We start from the raw sequence: 19,838 nt of genomic DNA, 5'->3' as shown, positions 1-19,838 counted from the left end.
TTTGTTTTCGGGAAATCCCAATAGGAAGGGTGGAAAAGGGTGAAAAATGAGTTGAATGCCTTTAATGAGGCTACTTATATTTCAGAACCTGAAGATATTACAGACCTGAAAATTGGTATTTGGGATCTACTTTAAAAATAAAGAAACAGGTATTTTTTCGTTTTTGGAAAATCCAAATAATGGGAGGTGAAAAGGGGGGTGAATTGTTTAAATGAGTGTATCTACATCTTAAAACTTTAAAAGTTTACACATGCAAAAATCGGTATTTAGAATCTCATTTAAAAATATAAAAAACATGTAATTTTTAATGGAAAATCCCAATAGCAGGGGTGAAAAAAGGGTTGAATGCCTTTAATGAGGATAGTTATATGTCAGAAACTGAAGATATTACAGACCTAAAAATTAATATTTGGGATCTCCTTTAAAAATAAAGAAGCATTTTTTTTTGTTTTTGGAAAGTCCAAATAGTGGAGGGGGTGAAAATGGGGTGGATTTTTAAAATGAGTGTATCTATATCTCGAAACATTAAAAGTCTACAGATAAAAAATTGATATTTAGAACCTCCTTTCAAAATAATTAAAAACGTACTTTTTTGTTTTCTGAAAATTCCAGTAGGAATGGTGTAAAAGGGTGGATAATGGGTTGGATGCCTTGAATGAGGAGGCAAAATTCCTATTGTCGCCGCCAGATGGAGGCTTTATTCATTCCATTCCTGACCCTGTCGAATGACTGGAAACAGGCTGTAGATTTTCGATGTACTTATTCTGATCATAAACCGATCATTTTCAATCTTTCTTGGGTTCGTTTTCAACAGCCATCTTTTCCTTCGGAGAACGTTCTTAGATTACAGTAGATTCTCCTGGCATATAAATAAAAATTTAAACACATTGGAAATAAACGATAGGAATGAGATTGACCGTCCGATTATTCACCTCTATAATAAGGTCAATAATGCACGGAAGTACGTAATTCGTATCGCCAGAAATCCCGCACACTTGCCTACGCGCGACGATGGTGCTGGTCACATTGTCAACAATGACAATGGCAGAAGATGTAATTTAGCTCGAAGTAGCGCTCATGAATCTTGCTGTGGGGTCCAGAACATCTAATAATAATAATAATCATAATAATAATAATAATAATAATAACAATAATAATAATAATAATAATAATAATAATAATAATAATAATAATAATAATAATAATAATAATAATAATAATGTTCTGGACCGTCGTCAAATGTGCGGACCGCGCTGGTAACGGGTCCTGGACGAGTAATGACTTAGAATGCAGTCCGGCCGCGGCTTCAGCACCGCCAAGGCACCCAGAACGACACCACGCCGGATCTCCTGAAGGATTTGATCCATATTAAAATGCTTATAAGAAAAGATGGCAAAGATTTAGGGACCCAATTGACCGGGTGGAATACCTGGACCTAGCCCGGGAAGTACGAAATCGATTGCTGGAAAGAAAGATTGAAAAATGGGAGGAAACTTGCCGTAATCTATTAGAAAACGAGTCAGATCGCGAATTTTGGCTGATTCTCTCCGAAAACGAGTCAGATACCGAATTTCGGCGGATTTTGTATAAAACAATAAGCATTCAATTATAAATTACAGTATAATACCGTAGCGAAGCACGGGTATCTTGCTAGTCTATATATATATATATATATATATATATATATATATAATAACTTCTCTTGACTGACTGACTGACTGACTGACTGACTGACTGATCGCCGAGCCAAAACTACTGGACAGAAAGAAATGCAATTTTGAGGATACATTCATAATAATATGTAGGTGCTCGCTAAGGGAGGATTTGTGGATATTCCGGTGCTAACGGGATCAAAAGGGGGGGGGGTGAATTTTTTAAAATGAGGATATCTATATCTCAAAAACTTCAATGTTTAAGGACGTAAACATTGGTATTTGGAACCTCCTTTAAAAATAAAGAAGCAGTAAGTTTTTTTGTTTTCGGAAAATCCCATTAAGGGGGCGAAAAAGGGGGAAAATGTGTTGAACGCCTTTTATGAGGAGACTTATATCACAAAAACTGAAGATGTTACTGATATGAAAATTGAAATTTGGAATCTCCTTTCATAATAAAGAAACACATCTTTTTGTGTTTTTTTTTTCCTTTCAAAATTTCCATTCAAAATAAATACGTATTTTTTGTTTTCTGAAAGTTCACTTAAGGCGGGAAAGAAGTGAAGAAGAATAAGAAGAAGAATAAGAAGAAGTTGAATTATTCTTATGAGTATACATTTATCTCAAAAACTAAAGGTGTTACAGACGTACATGCATGAAAACTGGCATTTGGAATCTCCTTTAAAAATACTGAAACGCTTCCTTTTGTTTTCGGATAATCCAGTTAAGGGGCTGAAAGGGATTGGAAAAGCGGGTTAATTTTAAAAATGAGTACCGGTGTATCTACATTATACGTCAAAAACTTAACGTGTTAGAAACAAGAAACTTGTTATTTGGAAAGTCCTTTTAAATACAGGAACCTGTACATTTTTGTTCTCGGAGAAGACACTTAACAGGGGGTGAAAAGAAGTGAAAAATAGTTGAATTATTTTCATGAGGATACTTATATCTTAAAAACTGAATATGTTACAGACGTGAAAATTAGTACATGGAATCTCCTTTAAAAATAAAGAAACATAATTTTTTTGTTTTAGGGGGAGGGTGGGGGAGGACTGATTAAGGGGTTGAAATCTTTTTATGGGGATACTTATGTATATCTCAAAATCTGAAGATGTTACAGATGTGGGAATAGGTATTTGGCATCACCTTTAAAAATAAAGAAAAATTTATTTATTTTTTTCAACTTGAGAGAAGACTGTTTTTTCACACGTACAGTTATGTCGCATGGTCGTCTTAGCCGCAAATGATAAAACCACAAACATGGTTTACAAAGAATTTCTGGGGTTAATGAAACTCAATTATTGGGTGAGGTTTTATACTTTAGAAATTTTCAGATAATGTCTTAGTACAATGCCGAGGAACGATTACTTTGATCAAATTACGAAATCCATGCGAGCAAAGCCGCGGGTAATTGATAGTTATAACATGTACCGTGTGATTCAGCCGTCCCTTCCAATGTAGCTGTATGCAACCCAGCAATATTGATTCCGTCCTGAAATAATCTGCCCCGCCAGTATGCTCAGACATCATATCGGATATCTTGGTATTTACCGCCTCACGATGATAGGAGGCCGTAATATTATACTCGTACTAAACACTGTAAAACATCCGTGTGCCTTCTAGATGGTATGAAACTGACACGTCGGCGAAATACTGAATTGATATTGTGACCACAGTAAACCTAATACATGCTATAAGCTGCACAGCGTGCCGTACGGAACGGTAGTATAGTTTGAAAAAGCGAGCGGGGTGGGGGTGGGGGAGATGGCTTACGTGTGAGGTGGGAGCTTCGAGTCCGAAGCGGAGATTCCATACTTTTGAAAAATTTGTTTAATAGGTACCACACGTAATTTAAGTTCAGTACCCGCTTTCATGCAAATTGTGTGTGAATGAATGTGTTTGTGGCCGTAAGAAGAGCCGATTATTTAGCATGCCGAACACATACGGACCGGAAATAATATGAATACAACTATCCTGACAAGGTTTCATGGCAGCAAATGCTCGATGAGATGACCATTTTGGTTCATGCATATTCGGGCTGGATGTCCAATAGATCGTCTTGCGTGGTGAGGCATTCCAGGTGTAGTTGCTCGGCAGGCGTCCGTGATGAGTTGCCGGAGCTGGTCGGGGCTTTTCTGCTCTTGAGTGTAATCGACGTACTTCAAATGCCCCCGACAAGAAGAAGTCTAACGGCGTTAAATCGGGTGATCTGGCTGGCCAAGAAAGAGGGCCTCCCCGTCCTATCCATTTCCCAGTCAGTCCCTCGTTCAGGTGGTTATGAACGGATGAAGTCGAATGTGGCGGATCTCTAACTTGTTGCAACCACACCGTCAAACGATCGTGCAAGGGCAGATCCTCCAGCAGCAGTGGGAGTTCCTGACGCAGAAAATGCAGGTAACGTAGGCCCGTCAATTGGCCTTGAAGAGAATAAGGCCCAATCAGGCGATTCCCCAAGATTCCACACCACACATTCACTCCCCATCGTACCTGATGAACCACCTATCGCACCCAGTGAGGATTGTCCAAACTCCAGCAGTGCATCCTGTGGCGATTGACGTTCCCATTATTGTGGAAGCGTTATTCGTCTGAGAACAAGGTGTGTGATACGAATGCTGCATCATTTTCCAGCCTTGCTAATAGGCACCGACAGAACTCCATTCGAGCTACGAAATCCCACCCATGGAGCTCTTGGTGTAGCTCAAGATGGTATGGTTGAAATATGTATATGTTCTTGCAGTATTCACCAGAAGGACGGCTTGCTGATGTTTACCTGTTTTGCAATCGCCCTTTTACTGATGTGTGTATTATTACGAACTGCCTCCAGAACGTCCTCTTCTGTTTTACCCGATGTAACGGGCATATCATGAAGTGGTGGCTGCTTGGAAATCACGCCCGTTGTCCTTAGGCGTCTTTCAACAAGGCGGAATGTCGTAGCAGCGTTGTGTCTCCTGTCGGGTTACCCTTCCTGGTACGAACGTAGTGCCTCGAACGGGTTTTGTCTTGCTTCCCCGTAAATGAGGAGCATGTCAACGTATTCCTCTGTGTAAACCATGCCGAATGACAACAGAGATTGCGTTAAGGCCCTAACCAGCGGAGTATGCGCAGGGCACAACATTAATTACAATGCCGTTCTACTTTTTGCATGTGGCAAACATAGGCCTGTGTTTCCGTATTCAAACATAATGCCAAAATGCAAAAATGCAAAAATATTTGAACGACAAAAAATTCGAACCTCTGATGGCACATTCCGTTGATTGCTAGGTTAACGCCTAACCAGATCCGCGATGCTACACTGCTGGAAACATGCTGGTAGTACGACGGGAGTAGAGTATATACGTCATCCGGATCGGTGTTTAAGACATTAATTACTGCATTGTAACCTAGTTTTATGCATTGATTCCCATCTTCGTTACACCCGGTGACGAAGCACGATACATGAACATAGCTACATGGTCAAAGGACGTCGCTACATGATTTTAAGGCGTCATGTTTTGCGAGCGGACGATATAACCTGCCCGCAGGGTTCAGAATCGTGTGAAAAATGTGCTCACTTGACATTAGTACCATGCAGTACGCCTGCAGGGTAATAGCCACCTTATAAGCATGTTGCATGTTAGATGGCTTGTATAAAACTACATTGGAACGGGCGGCTAAATCACACGGTATAACACTATAACATACCTGTAAAAAATACATAACTATGTATTTATGTACATGTGTATATACGTACTGTACTTCACATTACAATTACTCGGGACTGAATTAACGTACTAGATTTTAACATTGACATTATTATCTCCTTTTTCCTGTTTTAATTATTAAGCTAAAGATAATATTTAATATGTAAATTTATGTTGAAAATTAATCTTCCGTGCATTTTCTAAATAGTTGTATTGACTTATTTCATGATCCTTCTGCTAACGTTCTGTCTGTGAAAGGTGTTTTCAAAATTGCTTGTTGTTTAAGAAATAATGCTAGTGGTACCCAGTACAGTAGTCATTAAATAATATAATTATTTTTGTTAATATAATGAGAATACAATACCAAGCGAGTCGGCCGTGCGATTATGGTCGCTGAGCTGTGAGCTTGCAATCGTGAGATAGTGGTTTTGATTCCCACTGCCGGAATCCCCGAAGGTGGTTTTCCGTGGTTTCCCATATTTACACCAGGCAAATGCTGGGGTTGTACCTTAATTGAGACCACGGCCGCTTCCTTCCCATTTCTAGCCCTTTCCTATCCCATCGTCGCCATAAGACCATCTGTGTTGGTGCGATGTAAAGCAACTTGGAAAATAATGAGAACACAAAAACTGCTTTATTTACATCATTTAGAACAGGAATAGACCCCGTAGTTATAACATGACTTTCAGAGTTACAAGTTATGGACAACAAACGATTATGGACACACATACCGTCGCTTAAAAATCTGTACCACAAAAGGATGAAATATAAATTGTATACCGGAAGAAGAAAATCGTACAAGAACTGCAATTATGCTCCATCGCACGAATTGGTCCCTTATAATATAATTATTCGAGTAGTTCGTGATTAAGAGAAAATCGATGACTGTACGTATTCGTTCATGTCAGCTGTGCTATACTGGACCATTGCATTTGTTTGTACTGTATTATATTAGCTACGTCCGGTTCCATGGCTAAATGATTTGCCTGCTGGCCTTTGGTCATAGGAGTCCCGGGTTCCATTCCCGGCAGGGTTGGGAATTTAACCATCATTGGTTAATTCCGATTGGGAGGGGGGCGGCTGAGTGTATGTGTCGTCTCATCATCATTTCATCCTCATCACGATGCGCAGGCCGCCTACGAGCGTCAATTCAAAAGACCTGCACCTGTCGAGCCGAACTTGCCCTCGAACTTTCCCGGCACTAAAAGCCGTTTCATTTTTCATGTTAGCCACGAGTTTTATTTCTTGGTGCAGTTTCTTAAGCGACAGTATACACAGGGGCAAGATCAGTCCACTATGATATGTTGGCAGAGTAGAGCAGTCGCATTATATTTGCTGCTCAGTGGAAGTCAAACTTAGTGCAAACCAGTTTTTTGGTTTTTTTTTGCTAGGTGCTTTACGTCGCTCCGACACAGATAGGTCTTATGGCGACGATGGGATAGGAAAGGTCTAGGAGTTGGAAGGAAGCGGCCGTGGCCTTAATTAAGGTACAGCCCCAGCATTTGCCTGGTGTGAAAATGGGAAACCACGGAAAACCATCTTCAGGGCTGGCAGGCCTGAAGATGGTTTTCCGTGGTTTCCCATCAAACCAGTTTTATGCAGGAGTCTAGTCGAGACAGACAGAAATTATCAAACAATATTTACATAGAAATGAATTATAGCAGGTAAATGGCCTGATATCCTCTAACGAATGAACAAGAATAACAATTGGTGCAATTAAACTTCTGGCTACTTATAGAATGTCACGTGGATCTCGCAATGCCTATTATCTGCGGACGCGTGCTAGGAAGCGAGTACGAGCTAAAGTACTGGAACTAGATTTCGTCAGGTAATTGTGCCATATTAGGAGATTTCTTTCTTTATTTTTCCTTTCTTTCCTTCTTTCTTTCCTTATCTGTTTCCCCTCCAGGTTTGGCTATACCCTCGGACTCAGCGAGGGATCCCAACCTCTACCACCTTAAGGGCAGTGTCCTGGAGCGTGAGACTGGGGAGGGGGAGGACCAGTACCACGCCTAGGCGGCCTCACTTGCTATGCTGAACAGAGGCCTTATGGGGGATGGGAAGATTGGGAGGCAGAGACAAGGAAGAGGGAAGGAAGCGGCCGTGGCATTAACTCAGGTACCATCCCGGCATTTGCCTACTAGAGGAAAGTGGGAAACCACGGAAAACCACTTCGAGGATGCTGAAGTGGGAATCGAATCCACCTCTACTCAGTTGACCTCGCGAGGCTGAGTGGACCCCGTTCCAGCCCTCGTACCACTTTTCAAAACTCGTGGCAGAGCCAGGAATCGAACCCGGGCCTCCAGGGTGGCAGGTAATCACACTAACCACTACACCACAGAGGCGGACTAGAAGATTTCTACGTACGAGAATTTAAAAATGCAAAAAATATCCCGATTTTGCATGTGACTGGTTTCTGTCTTGCTTCGCTAGATCAAGTCATAATCTGTACCATGAGAAGTTGTTTTCTTTTTTAAGATCCACGATGTTCGTTGACCTTGTCTCTAATCTAGAACCGGTATACGTAATAGCGACATGTTGCACTTTGGATCACGGTCGTTGTCAGCAAGTGACAGAATCCCCGTTACACGCCATTACTCAAGCAGTGCAGTGCAATTCATCTGACGTTGCGGCGTCAAAATGTACACCGAACTTGTCAGAAGATGAGCTGAGCTGAGAATTATTGTTCTAACTAAATGCAATATACATTGTATACTCTTGTCTTTATTTAGGGTGTACTTCATGGTTCGGGCACATTTTTTTTAAATTTAGTAGAAATCAAATGCCCGACCCGCGGTGTAAGTGTAGTCTGCCTGCCTCTTACCTGGAGGTCTCTGGTTCGATTCCAAGGCACGTCAGGTAATTTTACCTGGATCTGAGAGCTGGTTGGATGTCCAATCAGCGTACGTGACTACAATTGAAGAGCTATTTGACGGTTTGTTGTTTCTTTTTTTGCTATTTGCTTTAACTCGCACCGACACAGATAGGTCTTATGGCGACAGTGGGATAGAAAATGAGTGGGAAGGAAGCGGCCGTGGCCTTAAGGTACAGCCCCAGCATTTGACTGATGTGAAAATGGGAAACCACGGAAAACCATCTTCAGGGTTGCCGACAGTGGGATTCGAATCCACTATCTCCCGGATGCAAGCTCACGTCTGCGCGCTCCTAACCGCGTGGCCAACTCGCCCGGTCTATCTGACGGTGAGATGGCGGCCGCGGTCTAGAAAGCCAAGAATAACGGCCGAGAGGATTCGTCGTGCCGACCACACGACACCTCCTAATCTGCAGGCTTCTGGCTGTGCAGCGGTCGCATGGTAGGTCATGGCCCTTCGGGCTGTTGCGCCATGTACTTTTTTGGTTTAGTAATCAGATACGAGTACGAAGTACTTTAATTTACAGCAGCTGTAGAACTACATAAATTATTTACAATAAGAGAACAATAAAAGGAAACAAATAGGGGCCGGAGTTCTTTAGAAATTAAGTAACAAACTGTCTCAGGTCGGGGTTACGGGCTTTCACAATGTACACAAAGAATGAGAATATGCGGGTTTTTTTAATATTTGTGGGGCCAGCTGATAACCTAAAGGGGGATCAGAAATAAATGATAGGAAGAACATAAGTACAAAAGTATTATTTAAGTGCGTTTAAGTCACGAATTTCAGTAAATATGGACTGAAGCCGAAGAGATCCCATAAACCGTATCCAAACCACATGGAATACAGCTCAGAAGGGCCTTGGCCTACCAAGCGACCGCTGCTCAGTCCAACGGCCATCAGATTACGATGTGTCGTGTGGTCAGCACGATGAATCCTCACGGCAGTTATTCTTGACTTTCTACACAGTGGCCGCCATCTCGCCGTCAGAGATCCTCAATTGTAATCACGTAGCCTGAGTAGACCTCGAACCAGCCCTCATATCCAGGCACAATGCCTCATCTGGCCGGGAATCGAGCCCGGGGTACCCGGGTAAGAGGCAGGCACGCTAACCCTACACAGCGGGGCCGGCGAAGAGACCCCATAGCACAGGATTTTACTTGGTCTATATGGAAAGAGAAATTTAGCTTGCTCTCATTAATTATTCCAAGACGTTTGACCTAACTAACAGCTTTTATTGGAGTGCCGTTTGTTTCATACCTGTGGGTAAGCTGACGTTCATTTAGGCGAATCGACATTTTAACACATGTTTCTGCATTTATTTTGAGTTTCCGTCTAGTCATACAGTCGTAGCACAAGTCCAACACATTTTGAATATACCCACAATCACTGGAGTTCACTACGTTTTCTTATTTTTTAGTTCATCTGCATATAGTAAGGTGGAACATGGGGTACTTCTTATTTTATCTGTGAGGTCTTACACAAAGAGAAAAATAGCAGAGATTTTAGAATTCCTCGTTGTGGTGGGACGACAGACGAGACATTCCTCCAGGAGGAAATGCAGCCTGGGTGTAAGACTCGTTTGACGATTGAGAATATAGTTTCTATAAGAGTAAAATGATTGCCAATATTATGATACATGTGAGACAGTTTATTAGGGTGGTAGGAAACAAAGTGAACGAGGTATAACAGCGTTCGAGGCTTGGTCGTGCTGATGAATAATTTGAAAGAAATAATTCGATATCTCGTACCGTTGTCATTTTATTAGCCAATCACATCACTTCGCGGGCAAATTCAAATGGGCTTTACGAGGCGGTGTTGCTAATCTGTACGTGGCTTAAGAGCGGCATGAGAGCACCAGTCGAAAATGAAACTTCGCCTGGGGAGGGGTTTGAATACAGACCTTCGAGCTGACAAGATGGCGACAAAGCAAGTACCCTACGGTGACACTCGCTGAAACACAGGGTGTGTTTGTGTTTGATACTGATTTCCAGTCCGACTCATTGGCTGAACGGTCAGCGTACTGGCCTTCGGTTCAGAGGGTCCCGGGTTCGATTCCCGGCCGGGTCGGGGATTTTAACCTTAATTGGTTAATTCCTACGGCACGGCGTCTGAGTTTATGTGCTGTCTTCATCATCATTTTATCCTCATCACGACGCGCAGGTCACCTACGGGTGTCAAATAGAAAGACCTGCACCTGGGCAGCCGAACCCGTCCTGGGATATCCCGGCACTAAAAGCCATACGACATTACATTTCTGTAACTGAACGCTGAAAGGCATAACGGTCCATAATGATGATGTATGTATGATGTATGTATTTATCAGCATGGCCAAACCTCTAACGCTCATATACCTGGTTTACGTTTTTTTTTCAAACACACTGCATATGAGCAGATTAACGTTTATTGCGTCGAATGCTTTAGCCAGGCCAATATAAATGACATTCAATTGAGTCTTGTTACCGATAGAGGATACAACATATTGATTGAATACAAATAGGTTTGTCAGGTATGATTTACTCTCCATAAAATCATGTTGCTCGTCTGACAAGCAAAGGGCTGTGAAATACATCAGGCGGGAATTTAAAATTATTTCACTGACTGCTAAGCGGTTATATGTGATTGAAAAGGGTCTGTATGTGGAGGGGTTATGCATGTCATCGGATTTGACATGCTTCGAAGCGGCAGTAAAAGTTCCAGATTTAAAGCGGATCTTAGCTAAGTGGTGGGCACTGTATTCTGTAAGGAAATCAGTTTTTGCCTATCGGGCTCAGCTTCTTGTGATTACTTGTGACAGGCTACCCTATATCTATCGAAATCTATGGCTTAACTTAATTATTCTGCAGATTTCGTTGTAGAGAAACAATCGAATTACACACAAGGAATACCCATATATAGGCATCAGTTCAGAAACGCACCTCTAGGAATTGAAGGAAGTTGACTAGTGCCCGAACAGGTAGAATCGCGTTGTGTTTGTTGCCAGTTGTATCTCAGCATTGAGAGTTCTAACAACGTGGGATGTGAATCTTGGAAGTGACTGCCTGTTAGCCTCAACCGTCCATCGTAGGCCTACTTATAAGGGAATTGTCCATACTGTCATATCGAAATCGACAATGAAATTTGGTAGAGAAGATTAGGGGTCCATAAGAAAGCAATGTACAAAAATTCGTCTGCCACTTCTATCTGTAAGTTCCTTAAATCGATACGGAATTGTCTAATAGAATTGCACGCGCTAGCGCATAGCTCGACGTGGACAGACCTGGCGACCAACCGAAGTGACCGGGTTACCTTGAGCTTTCTGCGTTAGCTAGTTGACATGTTCATTTGAAAGGGCAGTCATGAATCCAGCTAATGTTCTAGAGTATGCTTTACGTTATTTCCGTGAAGGTTTCTCCTCTTCCCGTAAAATAACTTCGGAAGAAAGGGAGATGGGTCGACATGTGCTCGAACTAATTGAAAATCATCCCATGGGTGCCAGCATCGTCTCAGAGTCGTGTCTAGAGGGAAATAGTGACAGTGAAAGTGATAGTGGAAGCAGCGACATCTCACCTGCATTATCTGAAAGAGAAGGCAGCGCACCATTGCCACGATCAAGATGTGTTACGGATCCGATTTTGAACCCCGAGTCTGATTCCCGTCAATCCAGTGAAGAGACACCGCAGTCACCTAGCAAACCTACTAGTTCAAGTTATGCTTCCAGTCCACATAAAAAAGTGAAACAAACTGTAGATCTTGCGTACAAGAGAAAAGCTGTAAATACATGGTTAAATAAGGGGAGTAAGAAGCAGCTTTCATTAACCACTGTTCGCAAAAGTTGTCGTAAGGTGACGTCACAACTGTACAGGTGGAAGAATCAATTAGAATCCAAATCAGTAAGCCACGTTTAACACAGGAAATTGTGCATACAAAATTATTTTCTCGCTTTACAGAAGTAAGAAAACTGAAGCGGAATGTATGCGATGAAAACCTGCAACTGTGGGCCTTGGAAATTTCAATGGGGCGAACTAATTTCAGCGTATGTTCTAGTTGGTCGAGTCATTTTAGGAAAAAGTACAGAATAAAAAGTAGAAAAATTATGAAATCTGTATCCCGTACGTATCTGCAAGAAGACGATTAAGATAAAGTCGTGAAGAAATTTATGGAAGCAGCTACAGAGCGATTTTTAGACTACATCCCTTCTTCAAAATACAATACTGATCAGAGTGGTTTCGTGCGCGAAATGAAAGCGAAAAGGATTCTTTCGTTTGTTGTTAAGAAACATTCAGAAACAGTTGCTCAATCACTTAGTGCACTCACCTATTCGTACCAAATTATGCCTACGATTAGTATGGCCGGTATTCTTTTCCAGAAATTATTCATTGTACTACAGGAGGCAACGAGGCAACTAGAACTTTCGGTCCGAGAGTTTCCAAAGAAGTGTTTCATGCCAGAAGTGTAACAGCCACAAAATCAGGGAAAATGGGACAAAAGAATTGAAGCATTGGTTTAAAGAATCCTTTTCCCCATTTGAGGAAGTGTTTGCTACTGCTAGATTCCTGGACTACTTATAGTGATTAGAGCTGTCTTGAAGACATTCCTCCAGGCAACAGTATAGATATTCTCCAGATTCCTCCCGGCACTACAGGAAAAATACAGCCCTTGGACAAGTTTTTCTTCCGGCAGTGGGAGGCTTTGTATCGCCGCTTAACAGGCGTTGTGCCGACTTGTGAAGACTTTCAGTTTGATGTTTATCAGAGAAACAGCATATCGAAAACGCAGTCCTTCATACATTTTCAATTTTCTTCCCCACGGTTCAAGGACATGATTAAATATTCGTGATTCACAACCAATTATACAAGGGAGAGACTTCCCGAGTTCGAAGTGCCTGCGAAATATTGCCTTCAAACAAGTAAAGAAGACTCTGAAAAATAATGTGGCCTCAAAGTGCATATTCGTTGTTCATGGTGCCAAAAATATTTGTGTTTTTATCATGCAATTGACGCACCTCATTTATGTTTCACGTTCGTTCCGTAACAATAAAGTGACCTTGGCGCGTGGCAGCCTGCCAGTTCGTTATCTATCTCCCACTCTCTCCAGCACAACGGCATCTCCACTCCACTGTGCGCCGCGTGAGCCAGCAAGAAGCAAGGGTTGTCCTGTAAGCTGCGTTGTCACACGGATTTTGTATCAAGATTTCCAAACCTTCCAGTTCAAAATGGCAGCTAAATTTGTGTACATCACTATTTTATGGGTCTCTGCGAAATTTCATTGTCGATTTCGAAATGACAGTATGGACAGTACCGTTGTTAGCTACAATGGCTACCGAGAGTTATAAACAGGCTCTAAACTTCTGTATTTAGAGTTTAGATAAGGAGGGTATGTTTATTATATGAGAACTTCGCTGACTACTGGGTTCTCAGAACCAGCTAATTACTTCAAAAGCCTTCTTGATTGTCGTGAGTGGCAGCAAGGAATGCTTATTATTGGAACAGGCTGGGAAACCCGCATTCTTTCAGAAATAACTACCGTACTCCTATTGACCAAAGAAGATCTGCACTACGACGGCCAAAGTTTGGAACAACCCTCTGTAATACAAACAATACTGCGTTGTGTGCTGTAGCTTTACCAATATGTAAAAATCACTCTTCAGCTACTGAAGTAAGAAGCAGTCAAGGGGCCCTCACAAGCCACGAGACCCCTCCCCCCCGCGGGTTCTGCGGTGCCCTTACCACAGCCACTGCAGTGAGCGAAGATGAATACAGTGACGAACACGCAGAAGACAGAAGGAAATACGCATGCCGAACCAACATTTCAAGCACACTGCGAATCAAATGAACTATATTTTTTATTTCAAAGCGATCTCAACGATCATGTTCGTGATTTAAATTCGTCGGAACACCAGGCCGCGCTTTCAGCTTCGCGATTAAAAGAATGGAATCTTCTTTCTTGCGATACGAATGTTAGTGTTTTTCGTGACAGCTATGCTGTTCTTTCCGAATATTTCTGCAAGGTAGGCGACATGATTTTTTTTGTGTAATATCGAATCCGTTATGAAGACTCTTGTCCATCATTTCATTGTAAATTAGTGGCGCTTGTTCATATATTTTACTGAAGTTAGAGTGAAAATAGTACTTCCACACAATGGGAATACATTTCCTTCTGTTTCGATTGATCATGAAGTTAACCTGAAGGAGACATATGAGAACTGTAAGGAGCTACTCACACTTGTCGAATATGAGAAATAAAAATGGCGTACGGATGGAGATTTCAAGGTAACTGCAATTTTGCTCGGCATACAGTGTGGTTACACAAAGCACTGCTGCATTCTAACACGAGTGGGACAGTAGAGACAGAAAAAAGCACTTTGTCCAACCCTTGCCCCGATTCTCTACGGGGTCGGTTATGAGTCGAGTTGAATCTGTCGTGGCGGGTTTTTATGACCGGATGCCCTTCTTGACGTCAACCTCATCAGAGGAGTTAATGAGATGAAATGAATGACTGAATGAACTAGTAGGAAGGGAGAGGGTGAAACACGGTGCCGGCACATAGCCTACTCCTGTTTAATAGCACCAAGGCGTCTGCTTAAGGCTTAACCTACCCATCCGACGGACGAATCGCCATCAACAGCGCCATTGAACCTCACTACATATGAGCACTGCGGAGAGGTGTGGAATGTAATCCAGGCTATTGGCACGCAATCTAGGTACACAATTTCTGTATACCACCACTTCTCCTACCCTGCCGGCCAACATTCTGATGGTGAAAATCTTTTCGACCGACGGGACTCGAACCTCTGTGTCAGACCGTTTAGACTTCAACGTTTTAACGATCATGACCCCTAGGCGGGCTAGGCAAAAATATACATTGTTGTTGGAAAAATTGCTTGCTCGGAATGAAGTACTGCCTGGACAGCTGAATGTGGTTGACACTCCTCTTCTTGACTCCAAAAATATATATCTACCTCCGCTGTATATTGAATTGGGTCTCGTCAAATCTTTATGAAATACGTGAACAAAAACAATAAAACATGGATTCATATACTTCAGAGGGAATTTCCCAAGGATCAGTGAAGCAGAAATAAAAGGAGGTGTATTTGTATGACAGCAAATTAGGGAATTCATGGCTGATGAACATTTCCTTGATTTGTTGAGTGATGCTGAAAAAATGGCGTGGCGATCTTTCACAAGTCTCCGCAAGAACATTTTAGGCAGCCACGAGGTAGAAAACTATCGCGATATAGTACGTGAACTATTCAGAACATACCACCGCATGGGATGCAACATGCCACTTAAACTACATTTCACCGAGCTCGATAGCTGCAGTCGCTTAATTGCGGCCAGTATCCAGTATTCGGGAGATAGTAGGTTCGAATTCCACTGTCGGCAGCCCTCAAGATGGTTTTCTGTGGTTTCCAATTTTTACGCCAGGCAAATGCTAGGGCTGTCCTTCCCACTCCTAGCCCTTTCCTGTCCATCGTCGCCGTAAGACCTAACTGTGTCAGTGCGACGTAAAGCAACTTGCAAAAAAAAACTTTATTTTACGAACGATCATTTGGAATTCTTCTCGAATGACCTTGGCACCGTTATGACGAATATGGCGAACGGTCCCACCAGGATATATCTCAAATGGGAAAGCGTTATCCAAGCATTTGGAGTGCCGCAATGTTGCCCTCTCGACTACTGCTGGGCATTACGAAGAGACGTTTCTGAGGTAAAGTATCGCAGGAAATGGGGAAGGATACATGTATAGGTATGTTTATTCTCTTTTCTTTAATCTTAATCTGAATATTTTCGCTGTCATATTGCGAGACAGGCCTGCGTATTTCACATAGGCGGACGTAAAAATTTACAAAAACGATTATCATATGAAAACTGAGGAAGATGCAGAAATTCTGAGATTAGATCTGGATTTAGGACGAATTATCTTCCAGAAACAGTGTGGAAATCATTTTTGTAGACCAGTGTAATATTCAAGTTTTAAAATCATAAAATGTCATAGTATACTGCTATTTACTGCATGTGCACGTTGGAACGAACTCCCAGCTGTCAGAAGGTGAAATTTTACTGCATGTCAACAGATTAAGGATTCATATGTAGCGTGTCTTGACCGATTGGTTAAGGATACATTCGAATAGAGTGGTGCACGACTGGAGCGCTTGAAGCATTCCAGTTTCTTGAGAACTCTTACTGGATTTTGAAAAAAATTAAAATGAAAATCCACAGCCAGTTCTTAGTCATTCGACCGAGTCAGGGATGGAATGAATGAAGCACCCATCTTGCGACGGGGATAGGAATTGTGCCCTCTGCTAAAACCTCTCGCACTCCTCTGGGGCAATGATTAATGAATACAGGTGAAATGAAATTATAATGGAGAGTGTTGCTGGAATTAATGATAACAGGGAACACCAGAGTACTCGAAGAAAACCCTGTCACCCCTCCGTTTTGTCCAGCACAAATCTCACATGGAGTGACTGGGATGTGAACCATGGAATCCAGTAGCGAGAGACCGACGCTCTGCAGTCTGAGCCACTGAGGCTATTTTGAACATACAGTAATCACACCTCGCAATTTACATTGTCTACGACTACAACGCTACTTATAGAATCTGCACATTTCCATTTAAGAAACGAAGTTGTACAGTTTTTGTCGGTAGATATTGACACACTCGAAAAGTATTGCACGGTTGGTTACGAACACACTGGTAATATTACGAAAAGCGAAGACAAATTTTCGATATTTTTACCGGTATATGAGTTACTCCAGGAGAACATCTTTGCCAAGCACAGTAAATCTCTATATGGGAAAATAGTTTCATCTACATCTGCAACATATAAGAGTAATGAAATGTTAAGAAACATAGGTCCGATTCAAGAAGTCATGATATTGACCCGTACGATTATGGTCTTGAGATCTCCAAGAAAATTTAAAGGAAAGCGAGTATTTAGTTGGCAAAGACAGAGCAAAGTGTGAATATGCACCGATTGTCGTGGTAAGAATTTCACAAGTCCTTCAAAGAGTTCCTAAATTATAGTACATAATGTCTATAGTATGACATATTCCAATTCCAGTAGACATGTTGATGGAGAAGATCATGCTCGAACGGCTCCTTCTAACTCATCCCAAAGGGATTCAGATCAGAAGAATATGAGGGCCAAAGTAGCAATGTCAACTCGCTGTCATGTCTCTGAAACCGATCTAAGAAGATACTAATTTTTTGGAAGGCCACATAATCACGTTCAAAAAAGCAGTTTGCCCTGGAAATGCCAGTTATATGGGAAAGGTAACGTGGTCAACAATAGCATGTTATTACCTACAACCGTTCACACATCTAACAACAGGTATTAGGGGACAAAGGTTATGACGCAAAAGAGTTTCCACACTATTGCATTATTGTCATATGATAACGTAGGTCTATTAAATCATGTTATTCTCTTCATATTCTCAGCCTCCCGCCTGCATAGTAAAATGCGAACCTGTACTCATCGGGCCACACAACCTTCTTTCATTGATAAACAGTCAATCTGTGAAGGTCCTTGGCAAGCTGCAGGTGACGTTTATTATTTGTACCTCTTACTGGTGGAAAGTCCATTGGACGTTTTTTGGAATAGTTCATCCATGTTAACATTCGATGACCCGTATCTTAAGGTGTCGACGCTCTTACCAGCTTTCATTTATGAAGTTGCACCCCTCCTGTATACAGTACGAAAGTCTTATCGATTCGTGTCTAGCCAGTTTGGGCTACCTTCATTGTACGACCAGAGAGCGCGTATTGCTGCTGGGTCCTTCGTACTAATTCACCCAAAGATGGTGAAGTCATGAACTGACATTGAATATCCATTCAATGTTGTAGCACAGGTAGCACTACTATATTAGACTCTGGTACCGACAACAATGCCCTTTCCAAACAACATTACATCCTCTCACTTGCCCATGGGCATGGCTATATGATATACCTCGTATCTTATACAGGTAGAATACAAACTTGAGAAACATTTAGGCCACCACGCGGTGTCAGCTTGTGATGTACGTTAGTCCCTACAGAAGTGAACATGTCACTCGTCACGAATCAGCAACATCTTGGACGATCAGTTGGTATATCTTATACAGCCTCATACTCATTGGGTACTGTTTTGGTATTATTTATCCCTCTCTAATTCACTTACAGCCACCTCCAAACAGTAATGGCGGACAGTGCATAGAGGCAGAATGTGAAGCTCGTGGCTAACGAGAGCAGGGTGATTTTTTGTAGTGTAGCAGCTCTCAGGGAGTCACAACATTTTTACCTGTGCAGTACTCCTAAGTGAGTGTTAGGGAAGTGATTTATGGACACAAAACGCAAGTATTTAATTAAATAATAATGCCACGCAAGGTGAAGCAAGTACCACTGGAAGCCATAGTTAAGCAGGCCGTGCAGGAAGCGCTGAGCAGCAGGGAGACACTCGGCATGCTTGACAAGCTTGCCAGGTGACAAGGTCAGTTGCCGAACAACTAAAGGAGACTATTATTTTCAATACGAGTGCAATTGAAGAAGTTCGGAAGGCCCTGGCGGAGCGGCACAAAACGTTCAGCGAGTTAAGAACAGAACTACACGATGAAATTGACTGCTTGGAATACTATCAAAGAAGACAGTGCCTACGTATATTCGGTATACCAGAAACTGCAGACGAGAACACTATCAACATGGTTCTAGACTTTGCTAAAGAAATCGGGTTCAGCCTTTCTGTGGATGATATTGATAGTTCTCACAGGGTTGGCGACAGCCGGAACGGGCGCCCTCGACATACACTCATGTTCATAATAAACAGTAAACCTTCAAAGACTAGAGGTAGAAAGTTCATATTCACAGGACATGTTCATTAGTATGTTCGGCAGAAACGATTAGCATTTCAATCACCTAGGTTCAGCATGTGTCCAGTTGCCTAGCAGGCACTGAGTCTTCCACGGACACAGAAAACTTGTTCCATGCATGATGGCATCGACGCGTATAAGGCGCGAAGGTCGTCGTGGAACACAGCCATCCATGCTGCATTCACCTACTTCCATGGTTCAACTTTGGTGATTGGCATTCGGTCACAGCGCCGCAAGCGTCGTTTAACCATATCACACACATTTTCGATTGGCTAGAAGTCCGGTGATGGGAGGGGCCAGGGTAACAGTCTGACATCTTGTGACAACAAGAAGGCACGTGTTCGTGCAGCAACATGCAGTCGCGCATTGTACTGTTGAAATACGGCGTCTGGGTTGTCGTGCAGAGAGGGCATGGCTACGGGTCACAGGATGTAGTTCACGTAGCTCGAACTGGTCCGAGTGCCCTGGACACACACCAACTGTTATTTGTGGTTGTACCCAATAGCACCCCACACCACAAGGCCTTGAGTTGGCGCTGTATGTCTTGTGCGAATGCAGTCAATGTAATGCCTCTCCCCCTGTCTTCGGCGAACCAAAATGCGGCCATCATTTAAAAAGAAGCAGAGCCAGGATTCGTCCGAAAACACTATCTGCTGCCAATTGTGTCCCCAGTGACGTCGTTCCGTACACCATTGCAGTCTAGTATGTTTATGCATATTAGTCAAAGGTAGGCGGAGAAGTGGACGACGCGCCGGTAAACTAGACCGTAATAAACAATGACGGATTGTCACTCCTGATAGTGTAAGA

The sequence above is a fragment of the Anabrus simplex genome, chromosome 2, assembly GCF_040414725.1.
Source record: "Anabrus simplex isolate iqAnaSimp1 chromosome 2, ASM4041472v1, whole genome shotgun sequence".
NCBI classification, from domain to species: domain Eukaryota; kingdom Metazoa; phylum Arthropoda; class Insecta; order Orthoptera; family Tettigoniidae; genus Anabrus; species Anabrus simplex.
The sequence above is the reverse complement of the archived record's forward strand: the minus strand, read 5'-3'. Positions refer to the sequence as shown.